At 44.8% G+C, this 22,178-nt stretch overlaps 1 long non-coding RNA gene across 1 annotated transcript in view; it reads left to right on the plus strand.

The window, feature by feature from the left end:
• The first annotated feature begins 1,810 nt into the window (after positions 1-1,810).
• The window catches only part of LOC142017134 (uncharacterized), a 36,351-nt gene continuing 15,983 nt past the window's right edge, over positions 1,811-22,178 (plus strand). Inside the window, exons 1-2 of the long non-coding RNA XR_012646452.1 lie at positions 1,811-1,855; positions 9,155-9,420. This is a non-coding gene — a long non-coding RNA (uncharacterized LOC142017134). The remainder of the gene's footprint in view (positions 1,856-9,154; positions 9,421-22,178) is intronic.

Raw genomic sequence — 22,178 nt, forward strand, 5'->3', positions numbered from 1 at the left:
TCCCTTAAAGGGCCCCTCCCAGACACAGTTGCACTAAACAACACAAGATCCACAGAGCCGACAACTGGTTGCAGACCCTGTGCATGCAGCATGGATCCCCAGCTGCGGCAGCAGCAGCCAGAAGCCCTGGGCTAAGGGCTGCTGCCCACGGTGACCATAGAGCCCCGCAGGGGCTGGAGAGAGAGCATCTCTCAACCCCCCAGCTGATGGCCGCCATGGAGGACCCGGCAATTTCGACGTTGTGGGACGCGGATCGTCTACACGGTCCCTACTTCGACGTTGAACGTCGAAGTAGGGCGCTATTCCGATCCCCTCATGAGGTTAGCGACTTCGACGTCTCACCGCCTAATGTCGAAGTTAACTTCGAAATAGCGCCCGACGCATGTAGCCGCGACGGGCGCTATTTCAAAGTTAGTGCCGCTACTTCGAAGTAGCGTGCACGTGTAGACGCAGCTACTGAGTCCCCATTAGCTACCTATTGTCCGTACTTTTTGTAACTCTGACAATCCAAACTGCCCTTGGTCCCCACTCAGTAAGTTCCAAGCGGGGCACCTTCTCTGTCTTGTGGTGGTCACTGGGTGCTGCAGCCATGCCCCTTGGTTGAGTGTTTGGGCTTCTTTTTCCAGCAGCCACAGCCACAGTCACAGCATGTGTATTTACTCTCCAGTTCCCCCTCTTGCCATACAGCTGGCACAGAGCTAATAAAGTGGCTTGTAATGAATCCACTGACTCCATTTGGTCATGGCTGAGTTCACACTCTGCAATGGCATTCTCATCCACTGATGGACGATGGGCTGGCAGCTGGAAGTTAAGGGTGGAATTTCCTTCTAGTCCTCTGGCTAACTAAGGATCTTGGGCCAGCACCTTTCTCTGCCCACCCCCTTATCAATCAGAGCTCAAGGGAGCAGCAGTAATTCTTTCCACACAAAGATTAAAGGCAGATTGTGATACAGAGGGGATCTGCATAAGAGGGTTGCTGTATTGGTGAGCGTGTCAGCTGAGCAACCTGGTAAGGGGAGGGAAGAGATGCAGGGGAGACCTTCAAATGTACAGGGATTTGCTTATTCAAACTTTGGCTGTTTATCCAAACAAACCTAACAATCTTTAGTGAGTCAACCATCCGGTGTTCCAATAAATGTTTAGAGCTCTAGAAGCCAACATATTCTTGCTCTTTGTCTATTTCCAGAGCTTCAAAATATCCAACCTGCTCTTCTTAGGCTTTATGATGTACTAACATGCCAGTTTCAAGACTTATAGCAATATCTGAAACTTTTAAAACTGCAGTACATATTTGGTGTTTGCAAACTTGTTTCCTGGACACTAGCTGGCCAGAGGAAGACAGTACCAATATGTATTAAAAATCTTATTGCATGGGTTTAAAAATGCATCCCTGGCTAAGACAGCGCCTCAATCAAATCAATGTAGAATTTGAGCATAAGGATTTTGTTATTAATCCGAGCCTGTAGTACTGTGTATGGTACATACATTTCTAGGAACCTGAAACTTACATCTGTTTTTTCTCAGGGAGTATGAGTAAGAAGTTAGAAACTGAATGAAACTCTTCTTTGTTTAGCGTTTAGGCTGTACCTGTGAATGAGCAGGTCGTTACCTGCATCTTGTGTCCATAAACTCTTAGACTTTATCTGTTCAGGGATATACTCAGGACTGTTACCCACACATACATATATGTAATCTAAAGCAGTGGTTCTCAATCTATTTACCATTGTGAATTGGTTCCGGTACTATTTGTATGTCCCTCAGGATGTCATACAGGCTGCAGTTTGATGCTGACCGGGCTGCAAGTGACCTGAGGGATTCAGGCTGAGAATCACTGATCTAGAAAAAGGAGACCTAGGTAAGGATGACACTTCTGACACGCAATGTTTTTGTATCGTCGTTAATTCCAGGATAGTGGGTCTGTTCGCTCTTTGCACCTTCTCACTGTGGGAAGGAGATGGGACTAGGACCCCACCCCGATAGCAAAGTTGGCCATGCACATTGCAGGGGCACACTTTATCTCCCAAGGATATCCTGTGAATTGGGAATTCTGGAAGGGACTGTGCTTCTGTAGCTCCCTCCCAGTGTATTTATGCACGTCAGTTTAATAAGGGCTATGTGTAAATTTCAGACTTGGTCGGATTTTCTCAAGTGTGATTTTTAGGCAATTACGGAGTAGGAAGCCTTTGATTCAATGACAAGCTTGGCGTTATTTCATCACACGCTCATGTACAAACCACAGCTTCGGTTTTCCTGTGGTACCACTGATTATCTCACACCTATTTCTCAATCCTTTGCATTTCTTCAAACACCGCAAGAATGCATTCACATTTTTGTCTACAAAAGCCCTGGATACACTCATGCAGGACCTAAAGCCACTCCAGAGGCACCCTGTGTTTCCTTGCTGCTGTTAAGATTATCTAATAAAATGAAGCAACCTACACTGCATGATACAAACTTTTCTCATTAACCTTAAATATAGCACAATTGAACTGCTCCCCCGGCAACAGCCCAACCCAAGACATCATAACATTGGATGCCCTTCCCCCAGGAACGTATTTACTAATCATTATTTAACTAGGAACAACACTGAACCAAAATCTTATAAAGAGATTCTTCAGCCAGTGATGCAAGATCTAGTTACACCTCTGCATTGCATAACAGGGCAATTAAGATACGTTGTATGCACAATATACTTGTTGCACACATGCACAGAGTGGCTGCGTCTACACGTGCACGCTACTTCGAAGTAGCGGCAGTAACTTCGAAATAGCGCCCGTCACGTCTACACGTGTTGGGCGCTATTTCGAAGTTGAAATCGACGTTAGGCGGCGAGACGTCGAAGTCGCTAACCCCATGAGCGGATGGGAATAGCGCCCTACTTCGACGTTCAACATCGAAGTAGGGACGTGTAGACGATCCGCGTCCCGCAACATCGAAATAGCGGGGTCCTCCATGGCGGCCATCAGCTGGGGGGTTGAGAGATACTCTCTCTCCAGCCCTTGCGGGGCTCTGTGGTCACCGTGGGCAGCAGCCCTTAGCCCAGGGCTTCTGGCTGCTGCTGCTGCAGCTGGGGGTCCGTGCTGCATATACAGGGTCTGCAACTAGTTGTTGGCTCTGTGTATCTTGCACTGTTTAATGAAAGTGTGTCTGGGAGGGGCCCTTTAAGGGAGCGACTTGCTGTTGAGTCCGCCCCGTGACCCTGTCTGCAGCTGTGCCTGGCTCCCTTATTTCGATGTGTGCTACTTTGGCATGTAGACGTTCCCTCGCTGTGCCTATTTCGATGTTGGGCTGAGCAACGTCGAAGTTGAACATCGACGTTGCCAGCCCTGGAGGACGTGTAGACGTTATTCATCGAAATAGCCTATTTCGATGTCGCAACATCGAAATAAGCTATTTCGAAGTTGGGTGCACGTGTAGACGTAGCCAGTGGCTGCAGCTAAAAATCTGTATCCTCAGTACCTGATACACTGCAGATATTTATTATTTTGTGGTGTTCACATAATTTAAATTTTGTTAGTTCTTCTCTCACAGCATGCCATGAACCCCGTCTTCCTCTCTGTTCTGTTTACTGTCAGTGCTCTAACACACTTCCAGTTTGACTGCTGCATCCAATCATATCATCCACTTTGATTCTGACCAACATAAAGTCCTATAAATTATCTTTCTTGACCATTAATTTGACTGTGTTGTTTTTCATTTCAGTTCCCTTTGTTGTCTTCACATCACCTCCAGCTTAATCTTGTGCAGAACTTGCATTCACTTCAGAGCACTTGCAGGTTCGGGCTCTTGCGTTGTTAGACTGATGTTGTCTTCATTTGAATGCACAACGTCGTATGTGTGCAAAATTTGTGGGTGGAAGTTCAAAAGCATATATGAGAATATGGTCTTAAATGAAGTCACTTGAACTGAAGAAAACTAGAAAATTAAGTTCTTCATACTTCTACTGAGAGACTGCTTTTCAAAAATACATTTTCTGTTTTGGTTGAATATTATTATGAAATAAACCAAACCTGAAGTACAGAAGTTACTTTAATGTGATGTGCAAATATGTCACTCAATCTGAACCTTTTCTCCTGTCACTTCTACTGTATAATTTTATTTAAATGTGCCCCATATTTAATTTTCTTTAGGGAGGTTTTTCCGTTTAAAAAGAAAAAGGAAATAAAAAAAAAATTCTGTGGGTTTTTTGGGTAATAAGGTCTGTGTGCCTGATGGACTGGAAAGGTCCCAAGCATCCATTAATAAAGTTAACATGTTTTAAAATGTGCGTGATGTACTTGATAGAAGCTATTGTTAAAAATTAAAACAATATGCTTCTAGAGCACTGATTAATGCATATGTGGCAGTTAATATGGAGTATCATATTGGGATCTGTGTTATGTGAAGTCTGGACTGCAGGGTAAAGGTAATATTAGAGTACAATGATTGAGCTGAAACAGTATTTTGCCTATTCATTTTTAATATCACAAAATATCTGTTGGCAGAAGACTTAAGCAATTGCAAAGGAATGGTGACATGGTTGGATGCTAAGAATTTACATACTTAGGAGAATCTAAGTAGACCTCAATACAGTTGACTAGCGTGGTCTACCATGTCAATAATCTGCATATTGAAGAGAAATCATTGGCTTGCAGATTAGAGACACCTGTGATTCTGTGTGACTCCTCCTGCAACAGCTGCCAGTGTTCCTGTATATCTCTGATAGACGTAATACACATTCCATGAACACACACTTAAGTAGTAAAGAGATTTTTTCTACCAATCAGCTTTATATTAAAGTCTCAAAGTTACTGTAACACCTCCATTTACATGATAGCAAAGCTTCTGTTGGCACTGTCATTGCTTCATGATTTCAGATTAATCAACACAATATAAATAATGTTCTTTATACTTTTACTGAGAGACTGCTTTTTAAAAAAAACATGTTTTCTGTTTTGGTTGAATGCTACTATGAAATAAACAAACAACATTTTAGATATAGATTAAAGCCATGGCTTAATTTACATCCACAAGTGGGCATGTAGAGTGAAAGTTGAAAATCTGCCATTAGCATGCACAAATGTGCATGGGTCTCTAGATAATGTATACTATATCGGGGGTGTGCAAAGGGGTGTGTGTGGCATTTTGTAAGGGGGATGCAACATGATTGGGTTGCTCCTCCTCCTCCTCCTCCTCGGACTGCATTACCTCTTCTGCAGCCTCTGTTACCTCCCACGCAGCCACTCTGCCCCTGTTATGCTGAGTTCTGCTGAGAGCTGTCTCCTGGTCTTTTTTTTTTTACCTGATGCAGCAGCTCTGGCTGGGTGTCTCTCCTGGGAGGAGGGTGTGGCCTTGCTGCAGGAGAGCAGCTTGATTAATGACCCTCCTGCAGAGAAGTGAGCGGTGGCTGAGTGTTCAAGGGAACTTGGGCAAGCTCCCCACTGCATGCAGCCTACCCCACTCCTTACAAAAGGTTCTGCTTGCAGATATCAGCAGGAGGGGCTGGGGGACAATGTGGTTAGAGAAGCAGGAATGCCTCACATTTTATGCAGACTCAACAGCTACACTCCCAGGCCAGACCAGATCAGCACCTGCAAGCTACTCGTTACTGCCACCCGGCAGGGCCAGCAGGAAAAGTTAAGCCCCGCTTCAGCAGCTTGCTGAGATCTTCTGAGCACTGTTCTGGGCTCGAGCTCCACCAGGGGCATTGCTTTACAAATTCTAATTCTGTTTTATAAGTGTGTTTGGACTTAATTCCTTGAGGCACCCGGGCCTGGGTTTGCTCTGAAGCTCCTGAGCATTTGATATAAAAAGAGAGTAACGTAGTTTAGAGCCAGGGTCTGAGAAATGGTCCCAGGGGTCCAATCAATAAAAAGGAAATTTATAAAACTTTCCTTAAATATGTTAAAAATAAAAGCCAAACTTTTTAAAAGAGAAAGTGGCATTCAGAAAGCTGATTTATCCACTGCTTCCTCCTACTCTTGCCTACGGGGCCTCCGCCACCACTGTTGCTGAGGGAGTACAGAGTGTTACTTCCCAGAGACCACCTTTTGCTTCCAGGGCCGTCCAGGGGAGTGGAGTGGCCCTGCTAATTGCAGGGACAAAAAGTGGGGCCCTGTGTAAAAAGTTTGCTCACAGAGGATTTGTGCACCATGTAATTACGTGGTTTCTTAGCACAACTTTTGAAGGACGACATTTACGTATTAGCTTTGAACTGTCTGCGTGAGTGTGTTTGTCAGAACCTGAATTTTATAAATAATTTGTTAATTTAATGAAAGTGTTATGCAAATTGTGCTTGATTTTTTTCTGGAAATTATCCCATTTCTTTTACAGGTAGCTGTGTTTGGAAAATGGTTATTGGTAACGGGTGAACTTCCAAAGACTAGTGATTCAGAAGAGTGTGCAGAAATACAGACGTATACTTAAAACTTACCAAACAAACAAGGCTGCCACTCTTTTTAGTTTAGTGGTTTGGCTGGAAATCATGTGGGTTTTCTAGTTAGACAACTTTTCATTGTGATACTTCACCCTTTTTGTTTCTCATTTGTGACAAAAACATTTAGTTAACCATTAGTTAACATTTTAAGGCTTGGTCCTCCAAGCCCTTACTTACACAAATAGTCCTTCAAATTTCAGTGACACTGTCTTCGTAAGTTTTGCGTACCTGGAGGACAAGTATCAGAGGGGTAGCCAAGTTAGTCTGTGTCCTCAGAAACAACAAGAAGTCCTGTGGCACCTTATAGGCTGATGCATTTTGGAGCATAAGCTTTCGTGGGCAAAGATCTGCTTCTTTGCACACGAAAGCTTATGGTCCAAATATCTGTTAGTTTATAGGGTGTCACAGGACTTCTTGTTATATTAGGAGGAATAACTGGTTACAAGTGCAGGTGTTTTACATGGTAATTTGCAGAAAGTATGTGACTGAAGGATCTCTTTTCTTAATTTTCTTGAACCTATATTCTGAATTTCTGGGGCTAGGGTACAAATTCTCCAGTTAGAATCAAACCCCTTGAACAGGTCTGGGTCAGAACTAGCATTGTTTGGGGTTTGTTTTTCAGATCCAGTGTGGATACAGACAATTAATTTTTACCAAAGAAAGTGGCACTCTCACATGAACAGCAGATTTCATGTGATGATATAGATGCTGCTTGTGAAATTTTTGTTAACATTTATACTTCTTAACCTGCCCTTGAAACTGGATTCCAAAGTTCAAGGCAAAACCCTTGTATGAACCCCTTTTGGATCCAAACACCACCTCCGTAGCCAATCTCTATTTTTAACCAAGGGGAGCTGTCTGTTTCTTGGCACTCTGTACTGCTGTACTATAGATCTGAAGAAGTTTAGGAATTTTCTCCAGCAGAACCACAAAGCAAAACATGATGCTTTTTATTTTTCTGTATTTTCTGAGCATGGCTAAAGTGCCTTTCTATTTTCACTCTTAATTAGAGCTGGAGTGGGACTATGTTGTCTGTACCTGATAGTCCTTCTAACCGTAAAACAATTTTCCCCTCCTATCTATATTTTCCCCACAGGCTCCAATCCTGAAAATGCATGTGAATGATGGCATCTACATGGGCAGTCCTGCTGTGTCCACAGAACTTGTCACATGAACAAAGTCACGTACAAGGCCTTTGTTTCCATAACACCCCAGTTCAATCTGTTGTATTTGATGTGTGGAGGTTTTTTTAATGTGTTTTTCTTTTCCTTCATGGTTCTTATAAAACCCCAGTTTTAGATGTCTTTGTGCTTTTGCTTTGGTAACGTGACTTATTAGTGCTGTGAAAAGTAGTGGGCAGGTATACCAGTAAAACACCCATGAGGTGACACAGCAATGACGAGCCAAGGTGGGAGAGTGACGTGAAATGATGGCACTATATCCTGCAGTCTTGCAGCACTCCATGGGGGTATATCTTTCTACCTGGGCAGATTTCCAGTGAAGTCAATAAGGGATCCTTGTAGATTCAGTATCAATCTATTTAAAAATATTCTTTTATTCACAAGTAGAAAAACTGTTACTGAAGTATTTCACAGAAACAACATAATGAAATCAGCTCTTCTAACAAGTGTTTTATTTTGATGTTTTTTGTTTGTGGTCTGAAAGTTCATGACGTTTGATTCCTAAAATCCAGGTGGGGGAGAGTTTATACCCATCTTCACCGAAGGCATCTCGCATTCAGAGAGCTGAATTTTTGGTTGAACATTTTGCGACTTTTCCCATAAAAGCGTAGCAGCCAATTGTTTTTTTGAAAAGCTACTTATTTGTTTTAGGTCCTGCCAGAATATTAAAAGTTTGCCTGGTGATCATTCCCTGAAATCAAAATGACTTATTATTTGGCTTCCTTTGCTTTTGATCCTGTTGTAGGATGATGTGTTTTCCTAATGATGCAGAATCTCTCGTTAAGTTCAGGAAACAGGATATAAGGATAAGTCAATTGACTCAATTTATGGGCATAATAAAACAACCCCTATTACCTTCAGTAGTCAAGGGAAGACAAGGTGAAACACAGTGTTGTAAAGTTGTTATGACAAAATAGCTTAGTATTTACCTGACAAAATAAAGTAAAAATACTGCATTTATTTTTGAAGCAGCATTTCAGATGTTATGACCTAAAATTAATAGTGGCAGCCTATCATTTATCCTGTCATCCAGGGATTTTCAGAGTTTACTCGAAGCCAGAAATATCTGCTATCTAATCATGACAAACTACAAGAATTTTTTTGAAGTGTTTCCTAATGTCTACTCTTGGCCTCACTGAATCGTTAACAGCTGGGACATTTTTTCCCACTTGTAATATAATCAAAAACAAATTTAGAAGCAGAATAGATGTTTTGTCTCTTGGATGCCTGTTACTACTTGGGAAAGTGATTGGCAATGTACACAGCTGCTCCTGGCAATTATAAACTTAGAACAGGAAAATGAGGAAATGAAACTGAAGTGACCAAATCTGGATCCCTTAGCATGCAATTGGAAACTGAGTCATTGGACAGGCTTGAATTCTGCATGCAGCACACATGAGTAAAATTTTGTTAAACATGCTGCCACACAGGAGTTACAGATGAGGCAAAAGGTCCTCCATGGGACTCTAGAGCAATATATGCTTCCAAACTGCAGGAAACACTGTTGAGAAGTAATGGAAATGTTTGGCGCTCATGCTGGCTTTCCTGTGCCCTACAGTCTGTTACCTTGAAGGAAGAGGACATGTTTTTGAGTTCACATGGGAATATGATCCAGAAGCTGGAGAGAAAACATGAGGAAGAGCTGGTTCTTATCTGCATAACCAAGTGCCCGTCTCAAACCCTTCCAACATATGCCAAAGCTCAGATTTATACAAATGACTGGACAATGCCACTTATGCTTAAACCTGGCCCCAGAGGCTACTTCTCTCAGGACAAATCTTTATAAAGGAGGAAAATGGAGCAACAATGAAAGAGATGTTAGAAGTAAGTTGTCAGTCTATGGTACCTTTCCCTCTTTGAACATTAAACCATAGTGCCAGAGGCTGGGTGCTGTGTGTTTGCTGGTAGATGGCATTTAAAACAAGATTTTGACTGCCTGTGAGCTTTGAAAATCCCATGACATTTTTACAAGAAGAAATGGGTTAAGTTTGGGGTAAGTTTGCTGTGAAATAAAAACTCACTGCACTGAGTTGCAGAGCCTCTGTTAATTGACTCAATCCCACAGAGCTTGAATTGTGGGGCTGTAACATTGCAGAAAAGAAACGGGGGCCAGAACCTGGCCTCTGAGGCCCTCCCACTTCAGAGTCTCAAAAATCAGGCTTCAGCCTGAGCCTGAACATTTGATACTGAAATTTTATAGCCCCGCAGGCTGGTCCCCATAAACCTGATACAGCTGACCTGGGCCAGCCGTGGCCACCTGTGAATCTATTATTGCAGGATAGACATACCTTTGGAGTTCATGGTGAATTTCCGTATGGACAATTATCGTTCTCTTATACCTAAATATCCCCTGAGAAGTCCATTCCATTATTCTCTTTCACTGTTTTAAACAGCTGCTATGGTATAACCAAGTCGTGGCTGCAATTTGACATTGGACGAAATGAATGAATTTGTATATTAGTTTCTGAAATTCTTTAAGATCATAAGGAATGAGAAGTGCCATCAATGTAAAGCATCATTAACATTATATAAATGTATCATCATTAGCATTAAAAATTCAGAATTGAGTTAATTATGGTGTTGGAGTTCCATACTCAGCTCACTAATTTTGCACAGTAGGCAGAGTGAAAGTAGAAGAAAATTAACTCTAGCATTGAACTGCCAACAAAGATTTTGTGTTTCGGGACAAGAATCAGAAGCAGGAGCACCAGCAGTGGAAACATCTTCGCTAATCACTTAAACCCACCATTAGGGACAAAATCATGCTCTAGGCCCATTTACCATGTCTCTCTACTGGCTCTTGCCTTCTTGACGTCAACCTCTGCACCACTGACTGGTTACATGGCAGATTGGGTTAGCAAAGGGACAAAAACAAAGAGGGAACAGCAGGGACACTGCAGCTGCTGTGGAAGGTAAATGCAATAATGATATTGACGACATTACTAATTTATTTAGTGGACCAGAATTTAGCAAGGGAATGAGGATTAGTTTGTTGTCTGTCATAATTATTTCATTCATCAGCTAGATGTTGCCCTGGGTAACTGCCATGCTCGTTTGCCTTTTGCTATTTTTAGCTTGCTCGTCCATGGGAGGTTTGTTCTTTTCAGTTCCCTTCCTGTATTTTTGGAGATTAAAAATGAAAATGAGAGTGTTGCTCTGTGGGAGACTGAGAACTGGCATCTCACAACACCTGAAGAGCCAGCAGGCCATTTGGTTAATTGTTCTGTGGTTTGTAGTTGGTTGGGAGGGGCCAAACCTTGTATTCACCTGTATGCTTTAAATGTCCTAACTTTGCAAATGAAAAAGCAACTGGCATTGGCTCTAGGATCAGAACTTGCTTTTTCAGGAGGCCCATATACTATCATTTTTATGCTTCACTTCTAGGCTCCACTTTCTCTTTGCTGCTGTGAGAGAACTTTTAGTTCTATATTAAATTTAAAACCGTGTTTGAAACGTTCAGATAAAATCAGGAGACAGAATAAGGATACACAGTTTGCCTCCTTATTCATGCTCGTAACTGCTCTGCTGTTGTATGCATGCATGACTCCCATTTCTCTGTCTCATTGACTCTCCATCTCATTTCAAATCTCATCTGAAGACAGATATTTTCTCCCTCTCCAGTTATTTGTTGTTTAACTGTCTATCTGTGCCACTGAAAAGTGCAAAAAATCCTGGGACACCATTTTTATGAAAGATGGAGTGTGTATATGTAAAAATACGGTGGTATTGTATTTTCATTCAATTGGACTTACATTCACATATCCACACCAAGAGAGTCCCGAGGGCTATGTCTACACTGCAGTGATCTGTTGACAGAAGTCACTGTTAGAAGATATCTTCTGACAAAACTTCTGTCGACAGATCACGTCCACACAGCAAAGCAGATCGCTCTGTTGATGTGCTCCATCAACAGAGTGGCCACGCTGCCTGGCCACTGTCTCGATAGAGCGGACCCTGGAACCTCATCAGACAGGGTTGAATGGATGGCAAGCCCTTTGGGGAACCCCAGCCAGGCATGTCCTTAAAGGGACTCCCCCGCCACCCACCTTCCCTGCCCATGGTGAGGCTTGCCTACCTCCCCTAGGGACAGCATAGCTTGTGCAGGGCTCACACGCTTTCTGTGACAGAGTTTGCTCTTTCTAGTTAGGCAGGGTGCTCACCCTGATCATGGCCGTCCTCCACCTCCTCTTGGGGGGACACACCCACCACCAGTATCAAGGAACACACTCTCAGTGCCCCGGGACTCAACCTGCACTCGCTCCCTTGTTGATCTGGCGGATCTGGTCGCAGAGCACCATTTCAGATTGGTAGGATCAGCTGGTCATGGGGCAGTGGGACGACCAGCAGTGGCTCCAGAACTTCTGAATGAGGAGGACACTTTTCTGGAGCTCTGTGCCCGGCTCTCCTCCACCCCCTGCAGACTGGACACCTGGATGCGGCCTACCATCCCCCTTGAGAAGCAGCTCGCCATCGCCCTCTGGAAGCTCGCCACCACCGACAGCTCCATCGGAACAAGTTCAGAGTGGGGAACTCCACCACTGGGGCTGTTCTCATGTAGGTAAGACACTCTTGGGCTGCAGGCCCTGCATGGTGGATGGTCCTGCCCAAGGGGGACACTTGGGCAGTGGGGTTGGGGGTGCAAGGGATGGGTTGGGGGGAACCCTTCCTTGAGGGACTGTGCTATTCCACCTTCACACAGACCTACTGCTGCGGGAGGGGCTGCCTAGAGAGCTCAGGAAGAGGGGACAGGAGGGGGCAGGGGAGCCTGCCGGTGTCAGGGCTTCCCTCCCTCAGTCTCTGTTATGCATGTTTGTTTGGCCCCCTCCCTTTGCAGGTCATGACAGCAATCAATACCGTCCTGCTGTGGAGGGTTGTCCGTCTCACAGATGTGGACACAGTCATGGCTGGCTTCACCGCCCTGGGGTTCCCCAGCTGCTTCAGTGCAATTGATGGGACCCGCATCCATATCCACACCCTGGACCACAGCGCTGACCAGTACATAAACCACAAGGAGTACTACTCCATTATGCTGCAGGCCCCGGTCAACCACTGGGGATGGTTCCTCAACATTTGTGTCAGGTCTACAGGCCAGGAACACAACGCACAGGTGTTCTGCAGCTCTGGCCCGCGCCAGAGGATGGAGGTATCTATATCCACCACCAGGAGCTATCAGTCTGGGATGTGGACATACCATTGTGAGTGGTGGGGGATGCCACCTAGGCTCTCCTGCCCTGGCTCATGAGGCCGTACGCCACCCACCTGGACCCCACCCAGGACTTGTTTAATGCCCACTGAAAACTGAGCACAGAACCCGGATGAGTGCACCTTCATGTGCCTCCTGACCCAGCTGCAATTTGGAGGGCACAATGTTCCTCAAGTTGTGGCCATGTGTTGTGCCCTCCACAACATTGTGGAGGGTAAGGGGGAGGCCTTCTTCCCAGGGTGGGGGGCGAAGGCTGGTCACGGCTATAAACAGCTGGGTGTGGCCCTAGTCCACCAAGCCCACAGGGATGGGGTGTGGATCCACGAGGCTGTATGGGAGAGCTTCTCCTGAGGCCCTCAGTAATGCCCCCCGGGCACCCACAGTGGGGGCCTCAGGCCCACAGCCCTACCCTGACCCCCACCATGACCCCTCCCTTCACCCACTCACCCCTCCCCAGCCCCTTCCCAATGAAGAGGGATGTGGGTCAGGGTTCAAATAACTTTTTACTTAAAAATATAAACGTGTTGAAAATAAATGTTGGGCAAAACATAGCTACAATGTACAAACAGATATAATTATATACAGTGAGGGGGCCTTGGGCAGGGTATGGGGGGCATCTGAACCTGGTTGGGGGGGCTTGAGATGGGGGCAGGAGGGGGTCTCAGTCCGAGGAGTCCATGACCCTGCGGGGGAACAGGACCCTGAGTGGTGTTGGCCTTGGGATCCCCCTCCCACCGTGGGCTTGGGGTCGCCGTTGCGGCTGGATTTGGACTGGGAGCACAGGGAGGTATGGGGGTGGGGTGGCTGCAACAGGGTTTGGTTCCACATGGGGAGCAGGGAGGTGGGCATTACGGGGGGGTGGACGTGGCAGGGGGCCTGGGGTCAGGGGCACTGGCTATGGCCATCACCCACTGCATCAGGTGCACCATGCCTGGGGGCAAGGCAGCGTGTGTTGGGGGGACAGGGACGGGGGGAGCTTACGGGTTCCTGGGCCAACAGAGCCTGCCAGATCACAGTGACAGAGTCAAAGTGGGCCATCAGTTGGTCCCAGGCCCACGTGTGTCACTCCTGTTCCCATGCCCGCCACTCCCAGTAATCCCACAGCCGCAGCTCCAGGAGGTTGGGGAGCCTGCAGAAGTCAGTGGTGTGGGCATGCTGGAGGTCCTCCTCTGGCCAGCGATGGTCCTTCTGGCCACAGGCCTGCCCCCCACGGTGGCGGGGTGTGGGCTCTCTTAAGTCCTCGTTCCGGGCTGGCTCACTCGGGTATGGGGATGGGGCTTGCTGGCCCTGGCAGGGAGGTGCGGCTGGCCTGGCCCTCAGATGGCGCAGCCGTAAGGAAGACCAGGAGGGGAGAAGGTGAGTTCATAGAACACAGCCCCCGAGGCCCTGTCCTCCCTCCACCCGCCCACCTCTGGGCCGAGGGATGGGGATGTCCCAGGAGCAGAGACAAGTGTGACCTGCGTGGTGGGTGCTGCTGCACAGGGAACCCACGCTGCCTTGGGGACTGGGCTGAATGTTACAGGACCCCTGCCTGCCCGACAGGCTAGTGGCAAAGGGGGGGAGGTGTCTGGCCACAGAAGGGTCCCCTGTGTAGGTGGTGGGTGAGCCGAGCGCAGCCTGGCCCTCACTGTGGCCTCACCACACACTTGTAGCTTGCAGCATGGGCAGCAGGTGCTGACTATTGCCCGGGTGACTGGCCCACTTCCAGCTGTGGTAGGGGCTGGCAGGTCCCCTCCCCGTTCCCTGGGGTGTGTGATGCATGGGGTACTTACCAGAGGGTCCCCCGAAAAGGTCCAGGGATGCCCTGAACGTGGCCTGGTTTGAGGGGCCCAAGTCCAGGGCAATTGTAAGTGTGCCTTTGTTGGCCTCGGACCTCATGTCTGCTTCTAGCTCCAGCAGGGTCTCTGGCTGCTCCTCCTGTGGCTTTGTCAGCAGTAGGGGGCCTCGTGGCCTGTGTTGACAGCGGCTGTTGGTGGGAGAGGAGTTCTCGCCCCTCAGGAGTTTGTGGAGCTTGTGGTAGTAGGGGCAGGATGTGGGTCCTGCCCCTGGCCTCCTGGCAGCATCCCAGCCCCTGGTGTACCCTGCCTCAGCTCTTTCACCTTTGCCCGGACTTGCTCCATCTTCTGGGCAGGGTGGCCCTGTGCTGCCGGAGTGGTGTCCAGGGGGGCATAGGCAGGGGCATTCCTCCTCTTGGCCAAGGGGTCCAAGAGGATCAGCTTCTCAGCTCAGGCTGAGGAGGTCCTGGATGGGGCCTGGAGATTTATGCCCTGGGGCACTCCTGGGACCCCTCTTGCAGCTCCCTAGAGGGCCCCAGGAGGGTTGTGGGGCTGCTGGCCTTCGGCCATAGGGGGCCAATGTGCTCTGGGGAGTGTCTGTGGAGCGTGGGTGGAAGCAGCGTGCTGCTGCCATGCTCTTAGCTTCTTGCCACAGGGTTTCCAGGGCTACCTGCAGCTTTAAAATGGCCACAGGCAGGGAGCATAGAGCTGTGATTGCTGTGCACAGGGCATCTCCCAGGGCCTGCTGGCCGGCATGATGGAGTACTTATCTATCAACAGGAGCCCTTCTCCCCACCCCCAGAGTGTCCACACTTGATTTCTGTCAACAGATTCTGTAGAGAAAGGCGTTCTGTCTTGTGGGGGAATGGCAGAAATCTGTTGACAAAAGTGCCGCGTTCTGTTGATTTACTGTCGACAGAGTGCATATGTCGTGTGGACGCTCCATGAGTTTTGTTGACAAACCTCTCTAGTGTAGACATAGTCAAAGTGTGTGAAGTTTTTAGACTCACATTTACTTTTTCAACTTCTCTTCCTACTGCACTATATATTGAAACAATAACACAGGACTGAATATTTCAGAACTGCTAGACAGGCTTGTTATCTGTTCACTGTTACTTTTTCGAGCCTGGTGGTGGGGGTGGAGCCTGGTGAGGGAGGCGCTGAAAGTTAATAATCTCCAATAGTGATACATGAATGTGTGATTTTTGTAGTCCAGTTCCCCTGTCTGGTTGTTGGGCCCACAAACTGCTACTACAAGGGCACTTAAAATTGAGAAACCACGTGTGAGATGGGTATGAGGAATAGACTCCAACAGCTGGTTCCTCCTGGCTGAGATTAGGGCATGTTTATAAGGCAGAGTAGGGAAGTTGTGTAATCACTGCTTATGTTTAACCTACTTGGATAAAATAGAAAGTTTAATATGCTGGACTGACACCCTACCACATTTTAGGAACATGTCATGTATTTTAAAGAAAATAATTGCATGGTTTTTGAGCTTCCACATTTCTTATGTCTCTGTCCCTTCTTAGGCTACCACTGAAGGAGAGAGAAAAAACAAAATCCCGTTTGTTATACTTTAATATGTTGTTAGTTAAAATTCACGCTCTTGCAGAGCTAAACATTTCAGCAAGGAGACTACATTTCTGCTGCCAAATTTTTGCAAAGCCAAAATTCAGGTTGGTTTCTCTCCATTATACAAAGGTAAGAATCAAGGCGAGTGTTTGCTCCAAAATCCACTGAAGCAAATGGGGAAGTTACTACTGATTTCAAGGGACTTTACTCTGGTTTGTAAGTTTGTCCAAGCTCCTCCTCTAAGTTCAATCCATTCCTCTTTCCCTGGGGTGTGTGTATGGCATAGTTGATCTTTTTTAGGCTACCAGCAGTTTGGCATGTACACTGGAGATAAAATCACCTGGAAATAGTTTAAACTGAACCCAGGAAGCAATTTATGGGCAGATGTTTTACTTTGAAAATTGTGTGTAAGGGGAGAAAAATTCAAAGGGAATTCAAAGGAATATTCAAGTAGTAGCAAATAAAATTCTAGGCAGTGGCAGTGTTTGCACTAAAGAGGGGGATGAACTCCTCTGTCTGATTGGTTCCATATCTATTGGAATAGGCAAACTTCTAAAAATTATGGGGCTTGATTTATTTTGGCTAAGTGTCTGAACATTCATATGTTTAACTAATGCATTGAAGAGCTAATCCCTGCTGGTTTTACTTCTGCAAAATCACCGTTGACTTTGAAGCCAACTGGAATTTTGTCTAGCCAGTGAGTGTGGATTTAAGAATTTGTCCCTAAACCTCAGGGATTAAAATCATCTGGAAATCTTGCCATAAGCAAGTTGACTCTTGGTACTTTCCATACTTCTCATTTTGCTGCTGTTACATATCACAGGAACGAATGTCTTTACACACAGTCTTTCGGTTTCTTGTTGAAAGGAGGAATTAAAAATACAGAGTTCACAAAAATCAGGATATTCTTGGCAGAGTAAACTCAGTAAAATAACTTTGGGGATAATGAGGGCCCCTATCTAGCTTCCACTGAAATTGGAAACAAAAGTCCCGGAGACTTCAATGGGAGTAGGACTGTACCTTGGCAAAGAATAGTAGGAAACAGGACTAAAGGGCTAAATCTGTGGGGACCTGTGTCTGAAAAACATGTGGGCAGCTACATGTTATAAAACTGCTGGTGTTGAGGGACTATTTGATTAGCTAACTACCCATGTAAAGGGACAACTTAATTTGTGTGTGAAACTCCCCCAGCTAAAAACTCCTCGTGTCCTTCTATTTTACAATTATTCCTCCATAAATTGCAGTTAAAATAATTGCATTTTAATTAAAAAGACAGAAAAAATTTTCAAAGAAAAGAAAAAAAAAGATAATGTAATTTGTCAATAAAAATCAACTGTTAAAATTCTTCCCTGGTGGTCTGGTATTATTAAATATTCTCCTTGCTTTTTTTTTCTTATCTTGGTTTATTGGAGGGAGAAAAACAATTATCTGTAAACGTAATTTTTAATGCATGGTAATAAAAATAAATGGTACAGCTCTGCTGCTGCTCACCTAAATCTTCATCCCTGGTGGTCTGGTGGTATTAAATAATCTGTACCACATGTATTCATCATTTGCTGACAGGAAAAGGAAAACTTCACATTTTACTGTCTAAAAACCAAACACAGTGTTAGCTAAGCAGCTGGGGGAGACTTTTCTCAGGGTCAGGCACAAGAACTGGAGAAACTTTTTATTCTCCTGACTGGTGTGATTTTTGTCTTTGTTAGTTTACATGACAATTAGTATAAACCAGAGAAGTAGATTGTATTTGCCAGGTGCCATTTTTGTTCTTGATATTTTTGCCAGATTATATTTGGCAAAAAATGATGAATTGTGCTAGGTGGTTTCTCTCTGATACTATAGCGACTGCTGTTCTTCAGGAATATTGCACTTTTCTGATGTGTAAATCTCAAAGTGCTTTACTGAGTTAGATAAGCAAGTATTATTTTTCCCATTTCAAAGATTGATAAACTGAGGCATAATATGGTTAAGCAAATTCCCTCTGGTTTCATAGCAAGTCAGTAACAGAAATATGAATAGAATCCAGTTCTCCCATGTCAGAGACCACAAATATACCTGGCTTCAAAAGCATGGGAGATTTTGTGTTAATTATCAGTGTGTGTACATATTTTGTTCCTCAAATGTTTTGAAGAAAAGAGAGCTGTCATCAGTGGAAATGAGGACTTCTTTTCTTCTTCCTAGAATCATAGAATCCTAGGGCTGGAAGAGACCTCAGGAGGTCATTGAGTCCAGCCCCCTGCCTAAAGCAAGATCAACTCGAATTAAATCATCCTAGACAGGACTTTGTCTAGCTGGGACTTACAAACCTCTGGGAATGGAGATTCCACCCTCTCTCTAGGTAATGTATTCCAGTGCATCACCACCCTCCTGGTGAAATATTTTTTCCTAATACCCAACCTAGACCTCCCCCACTGTAATATGAGACCACTGCCCCTTGTTCTGCCATCCCTCACTTCTGAGAACAGCTTCTCTCCATCCTCTTTAGAGCCCCCCTTCAGCAAGTTGCAGGCTGCAGTCAAAGCGCCCCTCACTCTTCTCTTCCGCAAACTAAATAAGCCCAGATCCTTCAGCCTCGCCTCATAAGTTATATGCTAAAGCCCCCTAATCATTCTGGTTACCCTCCGCTGGACCTGCTCCAGTGCATCCACTTTCTATACCGGGGGGCTCAGCACTGGATGCACCACTCCAGATGTGGCCTCACCAGTACTGAATGAAAGGAAATAACTTCTCTAGATCTGCTGGAAATGCTGCTCCTGATGCACCGCAATATGCCATTAGCATTCTTGGCTACAAGGTCACACTGTTGACTCATCTCCACCCTCTCATCCATTGTAATCCCCAGGTCATTTGCTGCTGCACCAGCAGTACTTAGCCAGTCAGTCCCCAGCCCAATGCTTGGGATTCTTCTGTCATGAGTGCAGGACTCTGCACTTGTTCTTGTTGAACTTCTTCTTACTTGCTTCCCTGTATAGCTTCCAGTCTACAGCAACGTCTACTTTCAACGTCCCTTTCGGAAGGGGCATGGTATCAAGCCACATTGGCAGATGCTGATGAGGCGCTGCCATAAATATGCAGCACCTCATTAGTATAATGTTGGCCATGCGTGGTTCAAAAGTGCTGCTTTCAAATCACATGCTGCCCATGTAGGTGGGGTCCTTTTGAAAGGATCCCCCACAGAATCATAAGGCTGAAAGGGACCTCAGGAGGTCATCTAGTCCAGCCCCCTGCTTCAAGCAGGATCAACCCCCACTAAGTCATCCCAGCTGGGACCTTGTCCAGCTGGGACTTAAAAACCTCGAGGGATGGAGAATCCACCACCTCTCTAGGCAACGCATTCCAATGCTTCACCACCCTCCTGGTGAAGTAGTTTTTCCTAATATCTAACCTACACCTTTCCCTCTTTAACTTCAGACCATTACTCCTTGTTCTGCCATCTGACACCACTGAGAACAGTTTCTCACCCTCCTCTTTAGAGCTCCCCTTCAGGAAGTTGAAGGCTGCTATTAAATCACTCTGAGTCTTCTCTTCTATAAACTAAACAAGACTAAATCCCTCAGCCTATCCTCATAGGTCTTGTGCTCCAGACCCTTAATCATTTGTGTTGCCTTCCACTGAACCTGCTCCAGCAAATCCACTTTCTTTTTGTACTGGGGGACCCAAGACTGGACACAGTATTCAAGATGTGGCCTCACCAGTGCCGAATACAGCGGAATAACTACTTCTCTAGATCTGCTCAAAATGCTCCTCCTGGACTTTGAAAGCCCCTTCTTCCTAAAACCAAATAGAAAGAAGGAGTTTTGAGGTCCTTTTGAAAGGCCCCTGTCTACATAGGCAGCACACTATTCAAAAGCGGCACTTTTGAACCGCGTGTGGCCAGCATTATGCTAATGAGGTGCTGCATATTTATGGCAGCGCCTCATTAGCATCTGCCGAAGCGGCTCAGTACCATGCCCCTTCCAAAAGGAAGGGGCTAGTGTAGACATAGCCTTTTGTTTGAATATCTTAAAAATAACCCATGATGCACTTTGCTTTAGTGTGTTTTAAATACAGGGTAGCTTTGTGTATTTTTCTTTTGGAAAAGACACAAGCAGAACATGTTGATTTTTTAGGTCTGGAAGTATGTATTTATAAACTGCATTTAAAAAAAATATCATTTTTGTATTGTTATAACTAAGACCATGACACAGAATTCAGTAGCATGTATTGTAGAGATTTATCTGTGATGACTGATTTATTATATTTTATAAAATTATGTATTTGCTTAACTTATTAAAATAAGCTGATATTATTTACATAAATCTTAAGATTTATATTGGATGTAGACTTTTTTTATGGTTCACTGGGGATGCTACAGCTTTCATTTCTTTATTTTTCACAGGATTTGGACACTGAAACAGTAGCTTGTGGAAAGTGAGCCCTGGCTCATATTTACAAGGGCTGTCACAGAAGCTGTTGTCTTTTAAACAGCCTGTAAACAAAGAGAGCATAACAGACTGCCATCAGATGTAATTCTGATCTCATTATGCTAGGAAGCCTTGATAATTCAAGACTGGTAAACCACAGGAGAGAAATAGATTTCACATCAAAATAACAAAAAAAAAAAAAAATATCATTGAGTATGGGCCCATATTCTGTTCTTAGGAAAATTTTAGCTTTAAAACAGAAAGATGTGTTCATGTTCAAAAACATGGATTTCTTTCATCTAAGTGATATAAAATAATTAACTTAAACTCTGATAAAACCTGTAGTTTGTAATTGAAAACATGTGTATCGTGGGACTACTGGAATGTTTCCAGCCGAGCTGCGTGGCAGAAAGGAATCTCTGTAGAGCTCAAAGCATTCTTGTTTTATGGTAAATGTCTCTCTCCCCTCACTGAATTCTTATTAATCAGTTTTATTTACATGGCATTTTAGTGATCTAGTGAAGAGTAAAATGCTTTAAAACATTTGGAAAGAGACATAAGAGCCCTTGAGGGAGTAGACTTTAATTTAGCAGAAAGACCCATTATAAAGCACATTCGTTGCTAAGACTTTTTTTCAAACAACTTGTGTATTTATTTGCTTTTTGTATTGATGCAGTTGGAGTGGCTTTTGGGGAAGTTCCCTTTAGTGTAGAGCGGAATGACATTTGTGCCAATTACAAGCGCGTGTTTTTCTTAGGTGCATCATATTTGTTAACCCTAAGAGCTTTAAAAGTATTAGAAAGCATTCTCTGTTAAACAGTTTCTCATCAGTACAACAGTTGGTCCTCAGTGTGACTACAGTAGTGTTCTGGTAGTTAAAAATCAAATCTGAAGAATAAATCCTGATCCTCAAACACCAATCTTCAACAAACAGCTTCTCCTCCCTCTCCCAAAACTGCCGGTTCTTTTCCTTCAATGTAATATTTTAGAAAATTAATTTTAGTGCTTTTTAAGTACATTTTAAAGCATCTCTGAAATGCCATACCAAAGGTGTTTCACGTTTTTTCATGAGTCAGAGGGTGGTTCTGTCCCAGCACCTAATAAATCTGCAGCGTTCCCGATAAGCTGATCAGCAAGTATGCAAATTAGCACCTATTACCATGGCGATTGTTTTTGTTTTGCACAAGTGTCTGCTAGAAGTCTGTGGGAGGGGTGGCTGTGTTAGTCTGTCTCTGCAAAAGCAATGAGAAGTCCTGTGGCACCTTATATGCTAACATCTTATAGTCTGTAACCTTATAGACTAATGTCACATGCATTTGACGAAGTGGGTCTTTGCCCAGGAAAGCTCATGCTCCAAAAAATGTTAGTCGTAAGGTGCCAAAGGACTTTTAATTGTCTTTGCTAGAACTAACCACATTTCACATGATCTGCTGAATGATATTTGAATGCCATTGACCAGAGATGGTTTTAAATCTTGTCACCAGTCACTTGAATGACTCCACTCAGTAACCGAGAGGTAGCTGTGTTAGTCTGTACTCCAACAAAACAAAGCAGCAGAAATCACTCAGCCAATTGATTTTTTTTGTTTGAAATATTTGCAATCTAATGGATTTTCAGTTTTAGACATAC

Source organism: Carettochelys insculpta, chromosome 8 (genome assembly GCF_033958435.1).
Source record: "Carettochelys insculpta isolate YL-2023 chromosome 8, ASM3395843v1, whole genome shotgun sequence".
In the NCBI taxonomy this organism is placed as follows: Eukaryota; Metazoa; Chordata; order Testudines; family Carettochelyidae; genus Carettochelys; species Carettochelys insculpta.